General features: G+C 39.6%; 1 protein-coding gene across 1 annotated transcript in view; it reads left to right on the top strand.

Annotated features, from left to right (window-relative positions):
* The window catches only part of LOC115242927 (protein tiptop), an 85198-nt gene that overhangs the window by 34391 nt on the left and 24492 nt on the right, over nt 1-26315 (top strand). The window lies entirely within an intron of this gene.

Genomic DNA, 26315 nt, shown 5'->3' with positions numbered 1-26315 from the left:
AAACATGCAAGTATACAAATTTCAATTAGTGTATATTGTTTCAACATATATAGACATATTATTAGTAGATTGTAAAAATACAATGATTATGAAAATCAAAAATAATAATATAGCAGGAAAAGAGGAAGGGTAAATCTCGCGATAATAATCTCTGATGATGGATCGATTCGTGTAATGCTGAAAATATTGAGAAACATTTACATGTTGCGATTCGTTAACCGATTATCATCAACGGATCAGTTTGGCCTAGCTGTAAATCGGTTATTTACGACAGGTTTAAGCGAGTAACAGAGCGAGTAAAAGCGATCGGTAACGTGTTATGGAGATCGATAAACGCGACCAAGTATTATACACAACATTCTGGACGAACAGGTATCACTGAAGTTTACTCATATGTCCTTCGATCGTACTATTCATCACGATTATGATGTTCTTAAGTAACGTTCAATCTATTATCTTGAAAGAACTCAGTAAATCATGATTTCTGTCTCTCATTTTCCTCTCTGATATGTCTATATTAGAATGATGTAGTTTCTTGGAATCGATGCAAAGTATTTATTCTCGTATTTCTAATCAACCAGTATATGATTAATGAATTAATTAATGTTGTGCGAATAAGTTGAGAAAGATATAAAAATCATAATATACAAGTACTTTAGTTATTGTACAATGTAATATTCTCAAAAATTGTTTACATGGCTTTCAACTCGGGCTCGCATTGCACAAACGACATCTCATAGTATAACGAACATTACATTTTATTACGAATACCATCGGATAAATAAACTTTGTTACAGGATTTACAAATTTACATTTGCGATTTATTCTTCAAAGCCTAATTAAGATAACGATTTGCATCTTTTTGTCGATTTTATTTTATGACATAGATACCCCATAAGTTTACAACCATTATTAGATAATATGCTTTTAGCTTGTCATTATCTTTTTACTTTGGTAAACAAGTTTATAGGATTATACATATAACGTGTTGGTGAGCATCTTTGAAAAAAAAAAAAAACATATATTGCTGCGTCACTCGATCGTTTGATAGACATCTGCTCTCGATGTCTCTTTGTATTAAATTCACGTATCTATAACGCAAGATATTTTATTTCTCATATAAGCATCGACATCTTCAATCAACTCGCATTGATTATTCGAATATTGATTTACGTATCAATAATAAATATCAATCAAATTTTCTCCTGCCTTTTCGCATATATGTATAGTTTTTTTGCAATCCGTTAAATCTATTTTATATTTTTACATATATATATATATTTAAATATGTATAATTATATTGACAATAATATATATGATAGGAATATATTGATTAATAAAATAGAAGAGAATAAATATAGCAGTAATTGAACAAGATAAATTTGAATCTGAGGTATCTGTGAAAATTGAAAAAAAAACAGGACAAATAAAGAGTAATTGATTGAGTCTTTTGACTTGTAAATTTGAGTAACACATACGCACGTACATATAATCCTGTGTGAAAGTCAGTGGCTTTACAAACATTGAATTTCTGCAACGAGAAAATAATTAGTGAGACAGAAGGAACTAATAAAACGATAAATCGAAAGCAGTATTCGACCGTCTTGCTCAAAGGCAAAGACAATCTAAACTAAGCAACTGGTTGACTCGTCTCACTTGCAAATCCAACGTGACGCCGTAACTCATTACGTCGCCTGAGCGTTGTCTTGAAATGGAGCCGCAAAGCGATAACTGGGTGACTTTTCTTGATCTATCTGCTGTTGAAATGGATAATCAGCTCTGATTTCTCCAATCGTGGGCGAAAATCCTTGTCGAAAATCCGCTGATTACCGTAAATTAATTTAAAGCGATTGTGTATAATATATCGGTATTGAAACTTTGAGACTATCTTGATACACATACATAAATATACAGAAAGAGGAAGAAAGTTCATATTAGCATGAAATATTTGAAAAATCACAGTGTAAAATATTAATGAGCTATTTGTTATTTATTAAAATATTTTTGGTTATACTGACATTTCCCATACACGTAACTTGTGGTAATATTTATGTGTTGGTAATAATATTGTTTTATTATGCTTGTGTATAATTTTCATCTTTAAACAATTTTATCTTTATGTAACATATACGTATACCGAAATATAATAACAAATGTAAAAAACAAGGATGCCTGACATTCATTCTATAATAAATCAATTATCGAGACGGTCTCCGTTCTGTCATTTTTTTATCATTTAATTAATTACTTGTAATTCCGTCGATATTTCGTGATAAATAAATCTTATGTCTATAATAAATTTATTCTGAAACTTTAAGGACATTGTATATATACACAATAGCATGATGGAATGATTGGATTGTTCTTGTCAAAATTTCTCGTATTTTCTAAAAAGAATTTTGGCACCAGCTGATGACAAAGACTTAGTTATTTTCAATATACATAATATATATTTATACGAGATGCAAATCTTATAGCATATATATTTTATTCGCAATAAAACGTTTGACCGTGCTATTATATTTTTTTGCTTTAAGATCCACCATGTTACATTTGGTATATTTGTCGCTGACTCTACAGAAGTTCGACATCTTTGGATGTCGTCAGATTCGAAGAGATTTAGTTGCAACAGTGTCTTCGAAAGTTGGTCGACTTCCTTTGCCGGATATAATCTCGACTAATGTACCTCGCAGTTGAACTCTTTGTAAATGCAGCTCACGAAGAAATTCTCTGCAGATGAACTTTGTAAAGAGATTTTCTTCGCAGTCGCTTTTGAAAAGTATTCGTTTGCAAACGTGCTTAACGAAAATATCATTGTCTTTGGATTCGTAATGACAATCGATCAATCGGAGCGATGGAAATGAAGGAACATTTACATTGAAAGGCAATTAAGAATAAATCACATCTTTAATGGAATCTCCGTGGTGGAGATTCGTTTTAATTGAAATTCACAAATTCGAGAGACAGGAATAATCGCGCAGTGTTTTATAACACTTGTGTTATTGCGCAATATATTTCGCGATTTGCAGCATTTACGATACTTAATTTTCGAAATAAAGTGCGTTTTTTACCGATCAAAATATCATCGGCAAAATTATTTCTGTGAGAATGTATCTGCTTTTAAGAGAGACAGAGAGAGAGAGAGAGAGAGCAACACGTTTTAACTTTCTCCGATCAAATTGCAACTTGTGAAATTATTTTTGCCGCAATATGTTTTTCTTCCTTCTTATTCTTGTCCTCGGTCTGCTTGATATTAATTACTTTGCAATTCTGAGCAACGCTTTTTAAGGAATACATCGAACGCGCACGACGTATTTAGAATAATAATAATCATCGCGCAAAACATATTAAAATGAAATGGGCGCCGAGGAATTTACGAGGCGTATCAACTTTCTTGAGAGATCTCCCGGCGCGCACGCATTTAATGGTTAATAATTTTACGGAGGCCCGCACCGTGTTGTCGTAAAAACGCGTCTCGCGGCAGAAAATTAACGTGCTTTAATCAGCGAAATACATCAGAAGGTACTTGAAAAGGCCACTCGTACCTGGCTCTGCGTCCCACAATCGAGATACAACCGTCGTCGGCGGCGGCAATAAATTTTGCGCGAAACGTGTCATCGTAGTCGCTCCGATAAAAGTTACAAGGACACGATCGGCCGGTTCGGAAATAGTACCGGTGTCGTCGTTCCAGGTATACTACGATTCCATCGCGTATATCCTCGTCCATGTATTCTAGCGGGTAACGATGCACCTGCCTAACACACACACACACACACACATACAAACATATATATACATGTATGGGTACGTACATGCTACAACTTCGTGAAAATTAGCGACGCAAGCCGGGATTTATTGCCACGTGCTCGCCCCAGGCTCTCATCGCCTGGGAAAAAAAATATATGGCAGCCGTGTTCATCGCTCGATTATGGTACATTTACCAAGCACGGAAATTCCTCTTTGCTATCGCACCGCAACCGATTGGGGGTTATCAGTCATCAGTTGGTACTAGAGTATGAATCTTTTTCCCGTAATTTTTTTGGCAGAAAAAAAAACATGCGAGCTGCTACGTTGCTTGGAAAAGATCGTTTTACTTGCAGTTTGATATATTTTAGCGCACGCAATATATAGTTTTGTTGAATAACATAATAATTATATTATTATTATTATTATTAATATATAAATAATATTATAATATATATTATTATTTTAATAATATTGAACAATAATAATAATAGTGAAACACATCATTGCGTTAATATCATATCATCCAATATCATTTGCGATTTAGCAGCTAGGAAAATATATTTTTACTTTTTTGTACACATTAAGTGAAGATAAATTAATAGAATTACAGTTGAGATTTTCCCGGGAAATCGCTGTCAATCTGGCATAATAATTTATATTTCCGTTGATGTAAATCTTTCTACTTGACAGCTGCAGGCCCAACTTAAACATATCCAAATGGTGCAACCGCGCTTTCACTTTACAGAAGGTCCATTAATTATAATTTCGCGTCATTGATGGCGATTTTACTCTTTGGTATTTTTAATTTTTTTCCAAATGTTATTTTCAACCAGCCCACATTTTACTATTTACCTATCATCAGCTTAATGATTTACCTCATTCGATAAATTTTGCTATACGCATATATGACTTTCTACAAATTTATAATTATCTCTATCTATTACAAGTTATAATGTGTTTAGTTCTGCATAATTTAAACTGTATTAAATGGATCTCTTGAGATCTGTCATAATTCACTGTAAAAATATTATTCGGCAATAACACTCGATCGTAACATAAAAATAATATATTGACTTTTCTGTCTCGCTTATTTATGAGAGCATTGAATCACGATTCTGAAGAATAAGATATTTTAAGAGTCGATCATTACAAGTTAAATAAATAATACTATCGTACACGATAAGCTCGTAATAAGATCGCGAAAAACGCATCGTAAGCGGAAACGGGAGAAAGTACGAGTACCGCGTGCGTTCGTGCGACAAATACACAGCCTCGTCGAAAGACTACCCTTCCCATACCACCCTCGGCCTGCGATCGTCTCGCTGGGCGATAACCCGTGGACGACGTGACAAGTGAAATTCTGTATCCATGGGTCGGCGGGGGATATCGGCGCACGTCTAAATGAACCGTTGTACCTTCTGCTTTGATTTCAAAGAGGACCTCCAACAGCCGAGGAATATTCATTTAAATATCTGTCAATACTCGAGCTCGACGCGGTCGCCTACCCTGGGGATGGACTTATGTGCCCTGCCGCGGCTCTTCGTGTACTACGTGCGCGCGTATCCTTTCCTCTATGTGTGTACACGTACACAAGCGCACGCGACGCCAATGTCTGATCTCTGTCGCAGGTATTCTCGATCCACTTTTGCAATCTGACCGTTCGAGCACCCCTCGGCGTCTACGTCACTCGACTTTTCCGGAGTCTTTTTTTTCCTGTGTACAGGTGGCAAGCTTCCAATTGGATTCGCAAAGTATGCGTTATTGACCGCCTAATAATATATATCTTGTAGAAGGAAAAAATACAAATACAAGACATTTGACGTAAACAAGATTTATATGAATCGGATATACATATAGATTTCATAAAGGCTTAAACAGGAAATATGTCGATTTGTTTTTATATTTTCTTAATTTACTCTCAGTATAATTAAAAAGTCGTTTTCCTTTAACTTGATGAGGAATAAATGAAAAATTTAAAGAAAGAAGTTAGAATGTATAATAATGCAAAGCGAAGTCCGCCCCACAATTGTTGTGTGGATGGGAAAGTGTATGCGTGGACGCAGTGAATTCCGCCCCCCGTACGGGGGGGTTCCACTTCCAGAAGATATAACCTAACCCAAACCTATTTCTGATTTAAAACTAAAATTTGGTTTGGGTTGTGGGGTGAACTTTATAGTACATAATTACCTAATTGTCGATAATTTTTGGGGTTTTGCGTTTTTTGGGGGGTGGGGGTAATGGGGGACGGGCTCCCCCGACTGATTATCATTGTTGGAGTCACAACAAAAAGTTTTACCGAGAGATCCGATCATATTTGTCAAAATTCAGAAAAGACCTTATTCGAAATAATTACCCTTTTTTGGTCAATAACTTTTTTTATTGGGCCTCCCCCAACTAAAAATGGTTATTTATATTCCTTTCTAAACATAAAAAGTCCGTAAAAAAATGTGCAGCCCATTTGCAGGTGGAGCCGTGATTCTGAATAATTACCTATTATTCTTAAAATCATAAGTAGTCAATTATTGTTATTTATAATGGACATTATGTCTTCCTCTATTTAATTGTTTTGTTTTTTTTTTGTTTCAAGTGATTGTAATTATTAATTATTATTGGCTGTAAAGGCATAGATAATATCATTTTCTGTAAACTATCATTATCTTATAGTAAGCCTGCTAGAGCGAGGTATCAATTAGTATGTTGTATACATAAATCATATTATGTATTTGCATGTTCTGCATCATGTTTTACAATTCAAAATTATGATTGTTGATACATTATGCTAATTTCGATTCAAGGATAATACTTATAATACCAATTTTTTTCATCTCTCTCTTTCGAATGATTTTACATCATCTAAAAATTATAAAAATTTATTTTCTTAAAAAAATTCTCTTATGTTTGCTATCTACATGAAGTGAGGATTATATATTTTCACTTCATATTGATTAACACGTGACAGTTTTAATGACAAAAGTATACATTATCTCGCTGAAGAGATGGTCGGTTTAAATCTATACGCGTGGACAGAAAGATATTGAAAGTCGCAAGGAGGAGGAACACGGGAGTAGAAGGAGGCGGCGAGGACGGGTGTGAAGTGACTGGGTGAAAAGGTGATTTTGCACGACAGGAAGCAGCTTCTTGGCGGGTAGGTGGGTGGACCAGAATGGTTAGCATCCCGGACCAGAGGTAGATGGGGCAGGAACACTTTGCGTGCGTCATTTAAGAGAAGCTTAATGCCGCCGTAAAACGCGCTAACGGCCTACTCTCGTCGTCCCGCCGTCTTCCAGGAGCGGCTATAGTTCTTCCGCTTCTGAACCCCGCGTGTTCGCGATCGCCTCTTTATCGCGCTAGTCGCTCTTACTCGGCCGAATGATGCACTAAGGGGTCTTTAGAAAGAGGGAAGCGATACTCACATCGAGGTAACGTTATATGTATATCGTTCGCGTACTTTTATAGAGATTTGCGAATGACGCTTGTGCAGAAAACGGACGTGCAAAAATTGTGCATGTTGCACAATGAATGAAAATGAATAAAAAATAAATATTTATACATTCCAAGCCGAAGTCCTTGGCTGCAATGGAATATGTCAACATATTCTGTATGCAGAATTCGTGTAATCATCCATTTATTATTAAATATCTATAGTTGATCGAGAACTTGTATCGGCAATCATATAATAATATTAATTTAACCCTTTGTGTGGTATATTCTTTGAGGCATGAAACAAGATTATAAAACGATTTATATCATGCAATTTGTGCACTTATTTCGTATAATTGGATTTCTATTGTAATATCCAATATATGAACATCTCTAGATTTCTACTTTAATACTCAAGTATTATTTTACATAATTATTGTAATACGATACTATAACTAGTGCGAAGAGGTGATCAGTTGGTTGTCTTGTGTGTATCCGTTTTCTTTCTACCATTGTCTTTCTCTCATTGGCTTTCTATATTTTATGATGGTCATAAAGCGTCGCATGAATTTTATTATTATTACGGAGCAAGAAACGATTCTCCTTTTACGTATAGCGACATTTGTTGCGCGCCGCGTAACATCTTTGATTATAACATAGAAAGTTGAATCTCATTAACTATCGTTCATGATACAGCGCGATTATATGTTAATGCGAACGCATATAAAAAATATGTAATTCTTTAAAGATCTTTTTATTTAGAATCTAGTTATATTTACGTCGCAATATTGCAATTTTTTCATTGCTAGATTTTTCAGCTTAAATTATTTCAAATTTTTCAATATTTATTATTATAAATTTTTTATTTATTAATTAGAAACGTGCGTCTCTTTTTACAACAAACCTATCGCGATGTATCGGTCGTGTCGCAATAGATGAAGAGCACGTAATGAACAAACGATTTTGGAAGGAAAGCAGCAAAGAAGAAGCGGAACAGACCCCCGAGGGTGATATCTCCACCCTCCTGCATCTCTACCCTCGTTACGTCTCCGGCATAGCCGGCGAACATTTTAATCCAGCCGACCAACGTCACTCTGCCGCCCCGAATAATCAGCCCGAAATTCGTTGCACAAGCGCGGGCAGGCGAATTGCCGCGAAACGTAACAAAAGAACGAGATATTAGTCGGTCGCGGTTGTGTGCTGGTCGACGAAGTGGTTGGCGGCGGGGGTGGTTCGATGGAGTTGCGGGACGACAACAGTTGGCTGACAACAGTCGGCTGACAACAATCGGCTGACAACAGTCGGCCCGTACCGCGATTTGATCTTCTCTCTCTCTCTTCGCGCTCGGCTTGAGCGGGTAATTAGGCCGCGCGTCCAAGGAACTGGCTGTCCTCGTCCTTTAGTACCGGCGATCGCTTAGATCGCGATCTCTCGCACGGCGGTTGATTGATTAACAACGTCATCTCCCAGCGAGCGCGCCCGACGTATGTCTCGGAACGACAGTGATATATCGTTCATTTATTCGAACGTAATGATCTTGTGTTTAATGCGAAATCGCACAATGTCCGTGAGCGACACGCTCCTATATATTGCTTAATAATATGCACATCGAGAATTAGTCATTGGCGAAAATTAATGTGCGAACGATTTGTGTAAGTAATCGCCAGGGCGCGCCGGGTAATTCATTGCCATGTGTCCGCTCGCGTGCACTTATTTACACGAGACGCAAGCGTTTGCATTCTCGGCTGTCGGAATTGAAACTTTGAGAGCTATCGCAATTACGAACTCGCGCGCCTGCAGTCCGTGTTACCTTGTCGACCTTAATGGAGACCCGGGTTCTCTCCGAGATGAGTCCACCATTGTAAAGAGTTACGTAAGACAGGGAATTACTCGGTTAATAATGCGAGAAAAACTAAATATCGAAACGATTAACCCGAGGCGAGGTGCCGTGCCACCACGCTCGAGTGAGCGCATAAACGGGAAAATCTCGACTTATAACGGTAAGCGCAAAAATTCGTTAAACGCGTGCGACTTTTCACGCACGATTGATTTTCTCATCTCGCGAGTACAATTAAACGTTATTGTGTATTATTGGAAAGTCTTCAGTCTAAAGTTCAGGACAATTATCGCATTACAATTTTATAACACCGAACACTATTACAAGAAATCGTAATGATCTTGTGTTTAATGCGAAATCGCACAATGTCCGTGAGCGACACGCTCCTATATATTGCTTAATAATATGCACATCGAGAATTAGTCATTGGCGAAAATTAATGTGCGAACGATTTGTGTAAGTAATCGCCAGGGCGCGCCGGGTAATTCATTGCCATGTGTCCGCTCGCGTGCACTTATTTACACGAGACGCAAGCGTTTGCATTCTCGGCTGTCGGAATTGAAACTTTGAGAGCTATCGCAATTACGAACTCGCGCGCCTGCAGTCCGTGTTACCTTGTCGACCTTAATGGAGACCCGGGTTCTCTCCGAGATGAGTCCACCATTGTAAAGAGTTACGTAAGACAGGGAATTACTCGGTTAATAATGCGAGAAAAACTAAATATCGAAACGATTAACCCGAGGCGAGGTGCCGTGCCACCACGCTCGAGTGAGCGCATAAACGGGAAAATCTCGACTTATAACGGTAAGCGCAAAAATTCGTTAAACGCGTGCGACTTTTCACGCACGATTGATTTTCTCATCTCGCGAGTACAATTAAACGTTATTGTGTATTATCGGAAAGTCTAAAGTTCAGGACAATTATCGCATTACAATTTTATAACACCGAACACTATTACAAGAAATCGTTATGTAATTTTATGAATTCGCGTGCAATAACCTGATATTTAATGAGTTACTATATTTTTCTTTTTATTACAATATGTATGTTTATACGTAGAATAATAAATTTGAAACGCGAATATCCAAGTGCGTACAATAAAAACTGTGGCTAAAAAATGTACGAATACAAAATTCAAGAAAAGGAAAATTTGAGTATGTAATTCGATTATTATCGTATTACAATCTTATAACACCAACACTATTACATGAAAGTTTAATATTATGAACTTGCGTGCAATAATTCGATATTTAATGAATTATTATATTTTCCTTTTTATTATAATATATACGTTTATACATAAACTAATAAATTTGAAACAAATATGATAAATATAAGAGCGTACAATAATAAAGTAAAAACTATGGCTAAAAAATAAACAAATACAAAATTCAAGAAAAGGAAAACTTGAATATGTAATGCGATGGCGATGACGAACGAAATATCGCAATGATCTCACGGGACGCTCGTTAATATCGCGTATATATATACTTTTAACTCCTCGTCGAGTAAGTATGTACGATTGTAAGTGCCGACAACTCATGTGCATACGCATCGACAGAACATTCACTTATCGTCGTTTCATCTGACACGATGCAAGCGCTCAGGCGGGCAACATAGTCGAGCAGAATCGGTTGCTGCCACTCGAAAAGCCAATGTTGCACTTTGATGGACTGACAAGGTCACATTCGCATGTCGCGCACACTGTAGATTGGGAAATTTATCGAGGACACTTTCATGACGTTATTTTTTTTTTTAAATACAGGAGAAAGCAAGATCCTCATCCAGACGATTTATATAAAGGAGACGGGACGATTATATTCGCCGCGTATTACATTTCTATATTAAGTAGACTATTGATAATAGACAGTGTTTTAAAAGTAGACGGCATACTTATTCGTTATTAATATAATTTCAAAGTTTGCGTCTATATAATTTCGATTATATCTTTGATTTGCAGCGAATCAAGCAAGAAGCGAACGTTTCTTTTTTTTTTTATGTACCGTCAAATGCGATTAGTTTGACTTACAATAGCACCGTAGTAGAAAAAAATTAGTAATTTATAAAAAGTAATTTATAAACTTTAATTTTTAACGTCCACAAAAAACCGTTTACCGTAAATTCACTTATAAATGAGTGTTTCTAAAAATATTTTTAAAATACTGCAAGAGATTATCCGCGCGCATACACACATATACAAAATAAATATGTTGTATCCTTGCGTTGCACGCGCGAGGAGCAGGCAGTGCATGTGTGTCTGTGCGCTCTATATAGATAAAAGCGAAGAGAAGAAGCGATAAAAGAGAAGAGGGTTCCTTCGCGATGGACTCGCGGGAATGACGGGATGCTTGTCGAGCGCGGCTGGCTGCGCGCATCTCGGTAGTGGACGCGTATATCAGCATCGCGTCTTCAACGTCACGACGTTCCAACTCGGCCTTGTCAGTCCATCCGCCGCATCCGACGGCTGCTCCTTGAGTGGCAGCGATTCATTCCGCTCTCTTATACCGCTCGCTCCGCTCTTCGCCGCGGCGTGACAGGCGATGTGAACGCACCGGGGCCGGGAGTGAATGCACGTGCGATATGTGACTAGTATATGTGTCGGTGTGCGTCACTCGCGATGCGTGAGAGACGGTACGGTCGGTTGATGTCGTCGTTGAATTTCGGACTTGACAAAATACGACTTCGCACGTTTGCCTCTAAATTAGCGCGAGATACTAAATACACGGACCGATTTAAATTCCTCGGTCTGCGTCCGGACCGCGTCTCTTCCGCCGCTGCTCCACAATGAATCAATGCCTTCCTTGAGTGACGTTGATGCATTCTGCTGTTCTATCTCCTCACGGTAGACTAAACAAATCAAACTATGGTTTCGCTGCCTTTTTATATCCAATAATTATGTATGACAAAGCTATAGTCTCTCCTTCTCTCTCTCTCTCTCTCTCCCTCTCTTTAATCTTTTGTAAATTGATAGGGCATATAAAAAATGATTATATTATAGCATTATACTATAGATTATACTATAGCATTAGATTTAGCAAATTGAAGCTTAAGTGAACTTCTTTATAAATTTTTGCCATTATTTCTATTTTTATCTAAAAAATTCATAAATAATCAAGCTTTAATTTTTGACACATGGACTATTTGTGTAAATTGTAGATGTATAAATAAGTAATATTTATTATTGCATGTTTGAGATTATCTCTGAACGAATAAATTCTCTTTTTTGCTAAAGAATTGAATTATCAAGTTTCTCAAGGTTATCAATATATATATATATATGCATGTATTTTCTGTGTTTCGTGTCTTGGTGACTTTGGATCAGAGATCACTGAACGAGAGACTTAACTTATTTGCTTTCCAACTCTCGCGTGTCCTGTGCACGTTGTCTATATACTATATATTCTCTTGCCGCTAGCTTAATTATAATACCATGATATTTATTGCCAGACGTATCGTTTATTTCTGTCGACAGTCGTAGGAGGACCGGGTGAATATGGCGATCGCGTGAAAGCCACGGCACGAGCTTCGTGGATCAACCAATGATCCTTATATCCTTGCGTTCACGATATGCTTGTTTCTAAAAGACCGTCCTTTCGATACGTCATAAGTGCATTCGGGTTCGGCATAATTAACAAAATTTAAAAATTTTTTTACAACTTTTTGAAATATAGCAAAATTCTTGAAATTGAAATTTCAACATTTTCTCACAGATTCCTACATATATTTACGTTCGATAAAACAAAATAATGCAATCTTTTCCCCCAAAAACCCTGCGACTTTCTTATAAAAAAAAAATGCGACATTTATGTCAGAATTTTTATTTGTATGAATAACATATGCACTGAGAAAAAAAAAAGTTATTAACTTGACTAAATGCGTTCAACTGATTATCATTTTTTAAATTGAAATACTTAAGTACTTAAGTCAAATACGTCATGTTAGATTTAATATGTCGTATTTAATTTAAATACTTAAATATTTCAATTAAAGAAATAGTAATCAGTTGAACGCATTTAGTCAAGTTAACAACTTTTTTTTCTCAGTGTGCGTATATATGTACAGTTGTATTTACATTTGCATTGTCTACAGTGACAGGCTCGTCAATTGTACAAGATAAAACTCTATCGTGTTTTAAGAAAAACAGTCTAAAAACAGAATAAATACTACTCATAATAATCTTTTTGCAAAGATCGAAGGAGCTGAGATTCTCTTTCGTAGCAGACAGTTAAGCGTGACGTTAATTGGAATAAAAACAGAATTATGTTCTTCGCGATGATGGGTTTAGATAATATACACATGGTAATGTTCTCTTGGAGATCTTAAATTGTGTATGGTTAGCTCATTACATTAGCGATGTGATTTCCGTGTACATACATTTATTATATGTATCTATGTGTTTACACATGGTATTTCGCTCTATTCTCCATAAGAAGAGAGAATACATCTTTTTAAGTGTGAAAAGCTTATTTATATATTTCTCCGCATCGTAAATTGTGTAGAATACCTTATCTCAATATATAAAGTATTATACATTTTTATTATTATTGCATAAGTTGTATATTATAAGTTATATAAAATTGTTTAGTTACTATTATTTTATATTATAATTTCACATGGTTGTAATATAATTTGTATCTCTTGGCGAATCCGATAATCTTCTCACGCAAAAGAATGGAAATTATTAACTCTGCAAAATTCTCGCACAAATATCATTGTCTTTAGTTTAATTAAATTGAATGAAAGATAATCTGATGAACATTCTTAGCCGTTATTTGTGCTATTATAATTGACAATTATCAATTTTTATTTAGCGAATATTATCACGGATGATAGTGGGCAAAGTTTATTCTCAAAGAAATTCGACGACTGCCCTTATAAACTCGTTACCGGGAATCGCTACATTGTCTTGAAGGAGGAGATATTTAGAGAGAAGAGAGACGATCGGCGACGAGTCGAGGAAGACGCGAAAGCGGCTCGAGCGATTGAGCGATGCCGGGTCGTTCCGGCGGGCGCCCGGGTTAATAACGGACTACGCTCTCTTCTCCGGACAGGGGAGAAAAATTCATCGGTGTTTCAGGTCCGTGCATAGTAAAGACTCTCCGAACAAAAGTACAGAAAGTCAGGAAAAAAAGTCATGTATGATTGAGTCAAGTATTGTTAAACGAAATTATGTAGTGGATTTTCCTGAGAGTTGCAAGTCCAAAGTTTATATTTCATCACTTTTATGAATCCGCCCCTGGAGATGCTAGACCTTTCGAGTTAGATCGAGGAAGACGCGCAATCGCAATCCTCGGCCACGACACTCGCGTGCGACCCAACTGCGATTTATGCGAGGCCGCATGATAAGGATGAGCCGGATAATACGGTCCTCCTCCACCTGCCAGCGGGCGTTCCACCCTCATTTTTAATTCCCCGCGGGACAACTGATTTCGTTAGATGTTATCGCTGTTAGTGATTCCAGGTGAGCCCACTTGAAAAGGAGGCACAATGGGGTCTCCGTACTTGCCGCCGAAAGTGTGCAGGTGCGGTTCCTTCGCGTCGGAGGCATTTGTCCTTGTAAAATGGAAAGAGTTATCGAATCTACGTTAATGTTGGAAGATGACGCGAGTCACCGCGTTCCTTGTTTTCTCTGTCATAAACCATCGCTTAAACCTTGACGGTTGATACAATGCGCAGCGCGGGTCATTGTACTCGATTCTGGTTCTATAAATAATAAGCTTATATCAAGCTAAAGAGCTTCGCGTTAATATTACAAATGAGAGACTTATGTCACATATGTGTCAGGCTAATGCGTCTATGAAAATAGAAAAGAGATCCTTTACGATCCTGCCAATCATTATTATAGAGTTGAGCTTATAGTGGTTTGCAGCGTTTTTCATTGATACGAAAGAACAAATTTTGTATATGCAAATTCCAAACTTACTATTACTCGCGACACGATTCCTAAAGAATTACTATCTAGCCATGAATCATCTTGCGCGAATGTAACGCGAATTAATTGCACTTGCCACGCGATGCGACGGTATATTTCTTTCGTTCGTTGGCTCGCTGTAATTAGAAAAATTTCACAGCAGTATCACTTTGATCTATCCGACGCGCAATTTCCTCAACTACGAGACAGACAAGTGTCAAGCCAACCGGTGTAAATTATTTCGATTATATATGCAGTCTAATTACGTCTGTCGGAATCAATCGGCGAATCGAACTGAGGAGTGAGAAGAACAAGAAGCCATCGAAGATGAGAGACCTCGCTCCTGGCGTGTCGCGTCGCAATTAACATCCTCGTCGCGACGACCTCGATCCGTCTCGATGCACCTGGCTTTCGTCTCACATCGGAGCAGCAGACGATGACTCGAAATGACAAGATTGGAATTAATATTCGGAAATAGGACCACTGGTCGAGGTCGCGTAGCTCTCAGCTTCTCGTTACCGCTTCGCGTATAATTCTCGACAAGTTTCCTCCTCCTTCTTCTCTTTTCGTTTATATGTGACTTGCTTAGGGTGAAATGGTGCCATGGCGATACACGAAATCGTTTCGCAACGTCGATTGGAAACGTTGGCGAAATCATCGAATCGTTGTTGTTTTATTCGGTGAAATATGTCGTTTATTGTTGCCAATTAATAATTATAATGGCAATTATATCGCACATGCAATTTCGTATTACATCTCATAGATTTTTCTCTCATAGCATTCGCTTATGTTTGAATTATACGTTACATATACAAGCAGAGCTGTCTTCTCTTTGCGGATAAATCCTGATCTCTCTTGCGACAGTTGCGTCAGGCCGGAGCGACGTCGGAACGAAAGGTTTCTCTCAGGATTGCGATGGTCTCCGATTTTGTTTCTCCCATGTCTTCTCCCCAGTCGCGCATTCTTTTTCAATTTCTGGAAAGGAGGAAAAAAGGCGATACGTACGTACGTACGCTCGGAGAAGAACAATAAATGTTACGGGTCGTGCATTGCGGAACCAGCGCCGGCGATAAATCACGTTAGCCGCGTGCTTAAATCAACGTCTAAATTCTCTTTTAAGTCACACGCTGTACGTTTTATAAAAGAGCATTATTGATCGCCCCTGCTTTGTAACTCATGTACACGTCGCCCTGAGATACGTGCGTACGTACTTTCTCCGTTTCTTATCTTCTCTTTATCACTGCATCTGCCTCATTACTATTCTACGAGCATTCATTATTATCCTGTCGCTCCTATTTACATTTCGCGTATGCACACTCTATCTCGCGGATTGGACTATAAACTTACTACTTAATCCCCGTTTCTCGCTTGAGCGGCGCGATATAAAGAACTTTAAAATTAGCGCTTCCCCGAGAAAGCGATCCTTATTGAATTTTTATTTTTAATCGTGACGATCGTAACGTTAATTTTTTTGAAAATTACAGCGATATTATGATCTCGATAAAACTTACAACGTAAGTTTTATGATTTTAATCTCTCAATTATTTAAAACGGCGTAATGATGTTTCCTCAAGTATATTCGCGTCTATCAAATTTAATAGATGCTATAATACATAGTTATTTTTTATTCTATACACAGACTGCATCGGAAATATTAAAACATCTCGAAAATCAAATGTTTACCACACACACGTATAGATACTTACACCCGAGTCTCAAATATTTTGAATTTATCTATATATAAAAATGTTTTTATAAAATTTTTCTTTATTTATTTATTTATTTTTCTTATATATACGTAAAATTTTGATAAAATCTTTTATATATACTCTATATATACGCTATATTACAAAATGATACATATCAATGTAATATACGATCAATCTGATATATATTTTCCCAACACAATTAAAATTAAAACATTAAAAAATTTTTACGACATACGTCTATTTACGCAACGCGAGAGAGATGTGCACATTTCGTTCGTGAGAACGCGGACCGCATTTAATACAGCCCGATGTGTCTTGCATTAATCGTGGTGCGGAGACAGAATGAGACGAAGAAGGAAAAGAATGACGGGAGAAGACGTGAGAGTTGAGGGCGAAGTGGACCGTTCGTTCTGTCCATCACGTTGCCAGCGTCAGATTATCGTTCTGACACTTTCCGAGTTACTCCGGCCGTGCGCCGCGCCCGTCTCCCGACTATTCCCTGATAGACGGGATCGCTGCCGCTTCCTCCATCTCGTCTTCGTCTCTGTCCACCGCGTGAAACGGACTTCCAACCAATGTTCGACCACTTGAAACTCGGAAGAGAGGAGGGAGGGAGGGCGGCAGAGGCGCGCACGTTTGAAGTCTGGTCTACCCGTTTGACCGGTGTCGATCAAATTTCCGAGGACGAGATCATTCAAGGCCGTCGTCGACGAGATCGAGACAAAGCCCTCGTCGCGGCCACCATCTCTACATCACGATCTTTTTTTTTTCTTTTTCGCTCTTTCTCTCTCTCTCCCTTTCTCATCTCGTCCTCTCGTACTGTGTTTCATCCGTCCCAGGAGCGTCCAGGAGCGTTAATTCCAAAGTCGATCCAAAAGAGAATCCGCTTGAGCGACGCAAACCGGGAGAGCTTGCGAGGATTACAGCGAGTTTCACGTTGACACGGGCAGATACGCCGGCGTGGAAGGAGGGGCACTTTGTTCGGCTTGTTCGATACGCGCGTTACCCGATCCGTCCGATGCGACGCGCGGACGCATATTGTCATAATTATATAACAATGAGAAAGAAATATCGGATACATTCATCGGGTGTGCTGATAAATTTTTAATTGAAAATTGTGAGTACGGCCGGGAATTTAAAACGAAATCTATTTTCGCGTACGCGCGCATCGCATCCCCGCCTTTTGGCGTGCTGCCACTACTGCTGTTGCTGTTGCTACTGCTGTTGCTGCAGTAAAAGCACGGGAAAGAGGAGAAATTTAATTCTGTCGGTTTATCGGTTGTCGATACATTTTTCGAGACGCATTAAAAGGCACTACCTGCACAAGCCCGACGAATTATTCGCGATGAGCAATCGTCTCATCGTTGCGAGAGAGAGGTCGAATACGCGGCAGCACGCGTGTGACCCCAGCCACGCGCGTCATTCAATTAATAATTCAATCATCGTTCTCGATTGGATTACCTTTTGGGCGAAAAAATATAAAAAAAAGTAGAGAGAAGGGAAAAGAGTAGAGTGTGGCGCTCGGGGCGAAACACAGCGAGAGGCTGTCATTACGCGCAATGGCCCATGCATTTATCAAATTATTTCGACCTATCGATCGGAAAAAAAAAATTATCAACGGTGAAATTCCGGATTTTCGCGACGCATCGGTAATACGAAATCTATCGTCCGTCAAAGCCTTTGAATCATTCAACAGAGAAAGATTGCACAATGTACATACTGGTTGAATACAGATGATCTATTTAAAGGAACATTTTATATAATTGTAATCAACAGTGTGTTTATAATGAATTTTTATATCGCGAGATTTATGTATAAATATATATATATCTATATATACGATTTTTATTCTTTTTACCTTCATATTCGGTGTTTTCATTATAAGAAGTAAATCTTGTCCAAAGTAACTGCAATCCGTTTAGGAGCTCATATCTGATCGACTTGATCTTTTTGTTCCAGGTAAGACAACTTTGTGAGATGTAAATAACCAATTGTAAGACGACTCGTGAGCAATTCGTGAGTAACGTGCAAAAAACACTCATTGTAGATACAATTCTAATTACTGCTAATTATCGACCGTTAACCGACGTAGAGATGTACTCGTTACGCGCCTATTATCAGATAACGCGAAAGTGTTACGCGAATCGAGAACATCAGTCCCGCGTATTAAAATGCAAACACTACGTTCAGTATGGACGGTTTAATGCCTCGTTCGGTTTGAGCGCGTCGGCCAGGTAATTAAATTGAATGAAATTACGAACGATTAATGGTCCGGACACGCTCCCGTGACTCATGCGCGAAATTACGAAGTTCCTGACAAAAAGTATTTCGTGCGAAACAATGCCGTTTGATTGTCTATAAGCGCATAATCACTTGTAATTAAGTAAAAAATTCCTACTCATCGCACATGTATCATACTTATCTAACATATTTGTTTTTACAATTTTTCATAGAGATGCCATATACAATGTATCATATTTATTATTATTATTAAGGATTTGGAAACATTTTTTTGTTTTATAATTCTCTCTTTATAATTTTATATTTTTTTGCAAGAATTTTCTGAATGTATTGTACAATCTGCAACAAGCACTCGGTATGTAGCTAAAGGGACACGTGCAAAAGTTTTATTATTATATTGTATTTTTGCAATATATGCATTGCAAACTAAATATATATATATTGTAAAATTATAATTACGTTGCACTAGAGGCATTTCGTACTCGTGGTGCGCCATTATCGCGAAATACTGCAGATGCATCTACATACACGGTTGCATTCCTGGACATTAGCATTGCCACGTAGCGTGCACGTACACGTGACGGAACTTGCGTGTGTAGGTTAATGCTCGTACTCGTGAGAGTGGTGCGACATCCCTCTGATGAAGTTGAGCCGCGACGTGTAATAAGGGTCGCGAAAGGCGGGGTGGGGAGACGAGCCGACGGACGGACGTTAGTAAAAGGTGGGGCTAGATGAAGTCAGGGACGGATCGGTCTTTGCGACTGCTTCCGGAAAAATTGTGCCGCGTTTACGTTCAACATTCCCATTTTTCTATCTATCCTCTATAAAAATTTATTTGTCAGATTATATAAATATATATTGTTTTACACATTGCCTCTTCCATCTGCATACCTATATTGCTCTTTTAGTAAACAATGTATATTAATGCGATAAGAAAGAGAAAAATAATAACACACATACACGTAGACACGCACACACACAGAGGCAGGCAGATATCGAATCTTTGAACATGCGCATTTGCGAACGTGCGAGATGTACCTGAGATGGAAGAGAGGACCCTACGTCCCTGGATGAGGTTGACACGCGGGGTGGACCTGTCGAGGAGGAGGGTTGAGGCTGGAAGCGGACGTGACACGGCCGTCTTGTGACCCATACCCTACCACCGACACCACTCCTTCCCCGTCTCCTCCTGACCCCTTCTCGCTGACGTCCACCCCCGGTCCACATGCCACGACGGCGACCGACCGCCGCTAGCCCAGCTCTATTGTTGTTATTATTAAAGGGGGTCGGCGGGGGTGGGGGAGGGGGAGAGGGGGTGGCTGCCGGTCGGGTGAGAGGGACGATGACGGAAAGGAAGGCGGCGTCTGCAGGTGACAGATGAAACAGCCGACCTCTCGCTCTCTCCCGTTTTAGATCTCGCTCGTTCTCTCTTCGCCTACGTCGAATATACTCGCGCGCCCGCGCGCGCGCACACACGTACACGCTCGCGTGCACGCATATCGAGACGTCCGGGGCTTTCTCTCTTTCGTTACTGCAAACTCACGCTTACCCTTCGCGTACCACACCCCTGAGCCTCGGACCTTTGGATCGTTTGGATCGTCGCCGTTCAGCTTCCTTCAAATTGTCGGACTGAAAACGTTTCGACACTGTCTTCGGCGGATGCTTTAATCGATCCTTTAAGCAATCACTTTGAACTCTTTATTTCTCTTTATCTTTTTCCTTGTTTTTTGTCCTCTCGTTCCATTCGTTCCTTTCTCTGCGCTGAGACAATGCGCCATTTTTGTTGCGCCTTTATACTGAAAAATTCTCGCGCATCTGCAGTTGGAAACTATTAACAATTATACAGAGCGTGTTTTCAACAAAGTTTATTAAGACGCGTGACGTTTAATACTATGAGCTATTGTTGTGAAATGTATATTAATCATACGCGCGGGCTTTATGCGAAAGACGAAGAAGAGCATTTAACAGTATCTCGTTATCAATTCATTGGTAATTCGCGATTCGCCTTACATACGACAAGCCTTTCATCGACAAGCACGATCTTAGGATAAACCATGCCAAGCTCTGCTGTTCAAAGCCGGCCCCGTTCATCCATTTGAGGTTTACGTCTATATTACGTAGCTCTCTCGATTGTGCGTTATGGAGATTAGCGCGAACTCTGTTGCATTACATGTGTAGGATATTCCGTATCTGCGAATGCACGTCCTTCGTTACGGATGACTGGCAGAGAAGTGATTCTGACGTCCATTGAGACGCCAGTCGGAAATCACGTATTGGCTCGACGTCCTCGCAACCGCGAGAGCTTCAAGTTAGTTTGCGTTTTGTCCGCATTTATATGATCGGGATAGTCAGTCGCGCGTGTCAATTTGCCGCCACCGAGCCCCCGCATTCCTCTCTCGATCCCGGCATCTATTTACGCCGTTGGCGTCGTTGTTTGGTCGAATCTAGAGAAACGCACGAGGAACTGGAGAGAAGATAGAGGGGGCAGGATATAAGGAGACTCTCTTTGCACTCGGCCGAGATTAGTTTTATCGCGTTTTACTCTTCCCCCGGACGATCCGCTCAAGTGGACACTCCGGAAAACGCGAGGAATGCATGTCTCGTCCGCCCGGTGAAGAAGGGACGGTGTAGTTACATACGTACGTCCTTCCAGGCCGAATTCCCTCTTCCAGCTTTTCCGCTTTACTCTCGAATAACTCGGCGTCACCGCATCACCACCCTTGTAATCACACTCTCGCCGCGCTTCAACGTCTCGCCTTCTCCTCCTTCTCCCCCTCCCGCCACGCGGCAAGCCCTAGGGATCCACCGGAAACAAAACCAATAAACTGCCGCAGGACGATATTCTAAAGTCCCGTGAAAGGACTGACTCCTTCCGAAGTCCAATGGCTCGTGTCGCCCCTTCTTCTCTCGCCGCGTTGACACCTTGCCGTCCTTCCCACATCCGGATCTTGCTCCATGCGAAGTTCAAGACAAAATCCTCTTGCCCGGAAGGTTCCACTCGCTGAATATGCAATGAAGCTTACGGGTGTGGTTTCATTCGTCCGTCAGCTCGCTCCCGCGATCCACTACTCTTTCGAAGAACATTTTCGGAAGCAACAGATATTGCTGTTTATCGATTCTTTTAAAACATTATGTTTTTCTCTGAAACTCGCGGTTTAACACTGGTATAAACTTTACCATGACTTTCTCGACTTGCCTTTACATATTTTTACATAATTTTACTATCACAGAATATTTCGTTGCTGCTAGTCTTGCATACAATTTCCAAAAAAGAATTTTTGGAAAAAACTAATTACAATAAAAACATGTCTAGAAAATAATAATTTATAAATTATAATTATAATATCCATAGAAAAGAAATTGTTATTTTATTAAAAACTATAATCGATACTGTAATAATTTTCCAATAATTAGGAAAAGTTTGTTGTAATTAAACAAAATAATCTTATATCTGGTAATACTAAAAGATTATAACGTTTATAAATTATATTGTCGATTATCAATGCGATTGACGTCACAAATAATAGTTAGTTTAACACGTTTTGTTTTATAAGTAACAACTTTGTTTCGGCGAACTAGCTTTAGCCGTTAATCAATTCCTACAATACAGCTTGATTCTCGAGCAGCTTCGAGTGCACACAATGGTTCTTTGGAAGCAATCTAGGTTAGGTCCTGCAAAGCCGTCAGCCGATTTTCGAGGGTCCGTCCATGTCCATCCGTTCGTTTGAGGAGACGACGGTGGACGCCCAGGCGTCGTCGCCGCTCACGGCATTGATCTGTCGGACGGCAGTCTTGATATCGACGGTGGGGAGAGTCCGGAAAGGCTGCTAGGAGGGTGCCTACTCCTACAACTCCCCCTCCCCCCCTCGGTCGACGCAAGTGTTGGTGTATATTGTACGTATTGGCTCTCGCTTCCATACCTATCAAGCTCGATCGGTGCGAGGGGGAAGAAAAGGGGGAGTTGTCTAGAGTTGTTGAAGATGGGGTGGGCAAAGGTGAGCCTTGAAAAGGATGGATCAGAGAAGATATAGGGACCTTCGATGTCCAGTCGTCATTCCGAAGGACAGCTCGTCACTTTGCGCTCGAGACTGATTACATTCCCTCCCGCTCCTCTCTCTTCTTCTCCACCCTTCCTCTTCTTCCTCTTCGTCAGGACACTCGTCTTTCCCCTTCGCCGCTTCCGTTTTGAACCCGCGATGCTCCCACAGTGCGAGAGAAGAGACGTTAATCGAAGCAAATTGAACACACCGCGGTTTTGAACGCTCAATTAAATTTCCCCTTGATGTTTCCACCCCTTTGCAATGTGAACTATACGCGCATTCTATGCTTCAATGTAGTTCATTATAATACATACAATGGAATGTGGACACTGTGTGATTATAAAATTTTATGATTATACAGATAAAAATATATTTATGTGGTAAACTTGTATATATTTTTTTGATATAGTAGATTCGAAAAGCTTGTTCTCAAAGAAATCAATATATATATATATATACTTTTTAGAAGAAAAAAGTCGATGGATTGTGGCTCTTAATGACAGATTTTATAATCTCAGATAAAATTACTTAATAAATTGTGAATGGAGTAATTTCTTTTCGCGCGCAAACTTGTAATATCAATCGTAAATATCAATTGAAAGAGAGAGAGAGAGAGAGAAAGAGAAGAGCTTCAAACTTTGCTTCATCATATATATTATATAACGAATTGCTCCATTTACAATTTGTTAGATAATAACGATCTCTGTCAGGTTCGTAGAATTTTGTTTTAGATTATAGAGTTATCATTAAGACACGCAGTTTATCAGCTTCTTTCTAAAAATTATAGATTTCTGTAAAAGTAAGTTTTTTGAATCTATAAATAAAATCGAAAAAAATAGACACATTCCTTATCGTGATAAAACTCAATGAACGAAATTTTTGAATGCGTTAATTATCTATAAAAAAAAAATACTGACATTATATCACAATCATTCAATATATCTATGTTTTTAGTAATTATTCGCCGTTCTTGAAAGTAATTATCTATCAAAGAAAAGAATAAGAACAAAAGGAATAAGAGAAGGGAAAAACAAGCAAGAGGTAACTGGTTGCGTATACGAAGAAGAGGGGCTTCTAAAGTTAGGTTGGTCGGCTGATCCGGTTGACAATCGATTGACGGCTGTCGTCAAGACCTCCACCCTTGCCTCTTTCTGTTTCGACGACCCCTTCACCGTGTTGAACCCGTCACCCTCCTTCGCACAGAGAACCTGTCTGTTCCGACAGGTCGAATAAGTTCCACTAATTATCTTTCTCCATGGGAATAGGAAATCGAGCCTTCCGACAATTAGCCAAGTTTCATTTTTCATGATGCTAATTTCTAATTCATTACCATTTTTAGTCGTTCTACGTTATTGATCTTGTGCCACGTGGTCTAAGAGCATGTACTGACGTGACATATGGTAAGCAGCTGATGTTCAGCTGATGTTAACGATTATTAATATGTATCCATCAATATTATTATAGTAATAGTGCTACGAGAGAGAATGTTTCACAAGACAACAACGCGTATCTGATCGTCATGATGGACGAGTTTTTGGGCCATATGATGAAATATAAAATTATTGTGAATATTTATAGTCCGTTTGGTGAAAAGATATGCCGCGCGAAAGATTCTTTTTCCTCTGTGTCGCGGCGAGTATCAATACAATCCATTTCCCTCGTTCTATCTGCGATCCTGAATTTAATTAAGGAGTTGCCAATGGCCACCGATAAATTGTAGCTTCTCCCGTACTCCCGTCGCGGCCATCGAAGCGCGAAGCTCGATGACGAGGGTGGCGAAGATGGGAAGGTAGTCGCAAAGTAGCGCCGAGGGTATAAAGCAAGTCCGCGCAGCGGGGTGAGTGCGTTGAACGAGAAAATGTATAGCGAACGACCATTCCTCACATAACGGTGGTATGAGGAGAGTACGTATCTATAGAAATGCATAATACGAAGCCGGTACAAACACCAGCGCACCTGCACTCGCGAATAACACGTACGCGACTTCCACTATGGGCCTCTCGTCCTGAGGAAGGTTTGCGGAGGTGATGGGGTGAGTATAGCGGGCTGTGCTGGATATTATTTGCCGAGGACAGTGACAAACGCCCGTCAACGTCACTTCCACTCGCACCCTCAGCTTCCACCACTACCATCACCGTTACCGCTACCGCTGCCGCTCCGCTCCGCTCCGCTCCGTCGCGCCCTCCGCCGCTGCCACCTCCTTCTCCCACCTTCGTCGTCGTGCCTCTCAGGAGCCAGGAACGTGACGAGCATATCTAGCTCTGGACCAACTCGTCATCTCTGCCAGCCATCAGAAGGCGCCTCTGGTGACTGCGATGGTACCACTACTATCGCCACCGCTGCGCTACCAACACCGTTACATCATCGCTACAACTCTCGCGCTCACGCCATGTGTATGTGAAATCGAAGAAGAGGTGAGAGAGGCAATGTGGTGCGCGGGTAGAAGGTCGGGTGGGAGGAAGAGGCTTGACGTATCGCGGCCTCACGTCATCCCGTCTTACTCGACGCTGTCCGTCAGACGAACGAACTTCTGCTGCACGGAGAATATACGAGCGCTTCTCCACGATTTTGCTCCCGTGAAAAATCGTTATTGCCCGAGTCCTCCGAGATGACGTTCTCCCTTTCGTGCGTCTTTTGCTCGAATTTTCGGACAATTTTTTCTACTTACCGCTTTATCAAATGATTTGTGCCCACTCTTTCTGCTCGACCATCCGATCGTTCATCCATTCTTTCTCGCTGTAGTAATGTATGAGCGAGTCATACATATAAATTTTGCCAATTATGAAAACTAATGTCGCATTTTTTTATTCGTCTGCAAAATTGATTATAATAATTATTTCAGTTTGTACCTTTTGTAATTTGTACCTCTTTAAATGCAAATTTAAATCTGCTAAGAAGGGTGGGGAGGATGAATTATATATACAACCATAAATAATTAAAAAATCGTGTAAATTATTTTAGAAAGAATTAGGGACAAGATATACTTTTAACGAAAATAAACGTAAATCGTGATCGTGTGACTAGTATGGATAAAAATAAAATTTAATATTTACTACATCTTCTCACGAGTAAATTTCTCACAGACGGAAACATGTCAGTGAACGCTAATTGCGTAATAAAAGTTGCAAGTGTTCGTGCGCCACTACCGTTAGACCTACACCCGCATCACTTATTATCTTACTTGCGATACAAGCAAGTAATATTGTAATATCATAAGCAAGTGATATTCCAGTAAACCAGGAAGTGTAATTAAACGAATGCACTAGTTGGCCGTGCGAGGAGTGGAGTAAGTTACACAGAAGGGTGCACGTTTCTCAGCACTGAGACACACGGCAGGGGAATCGAGGAGGGCGAGGCGTGGGGTGGGGAATGGAGGAAGGAGAGGTAGGATCGTACAGAGGGGGAAAGAG

The sequence above is a fragment of the Formica exsecta genome, unplaced genomic scaffold (assembly GCF_003651465.1).
Source record: "Formica exsecta isolate Colony F162 unplaced genomic scaffold, ASM365146v1 scaffold66, whole genome shotgun sequence".
In the NCBI taxonomy this organism is placed as follows: domain Eukaryota; kingdom Metazoa; phylum Arthropoda; class Insecta; order Hymenoptera; family Formicidae; genus Formica; species Formica exsecta.
The sequence above is the reverse complement of the archived record's forward strand: the minus strand, read 5'-3'. Positions and strand labels throughout refer to the sequence as shown.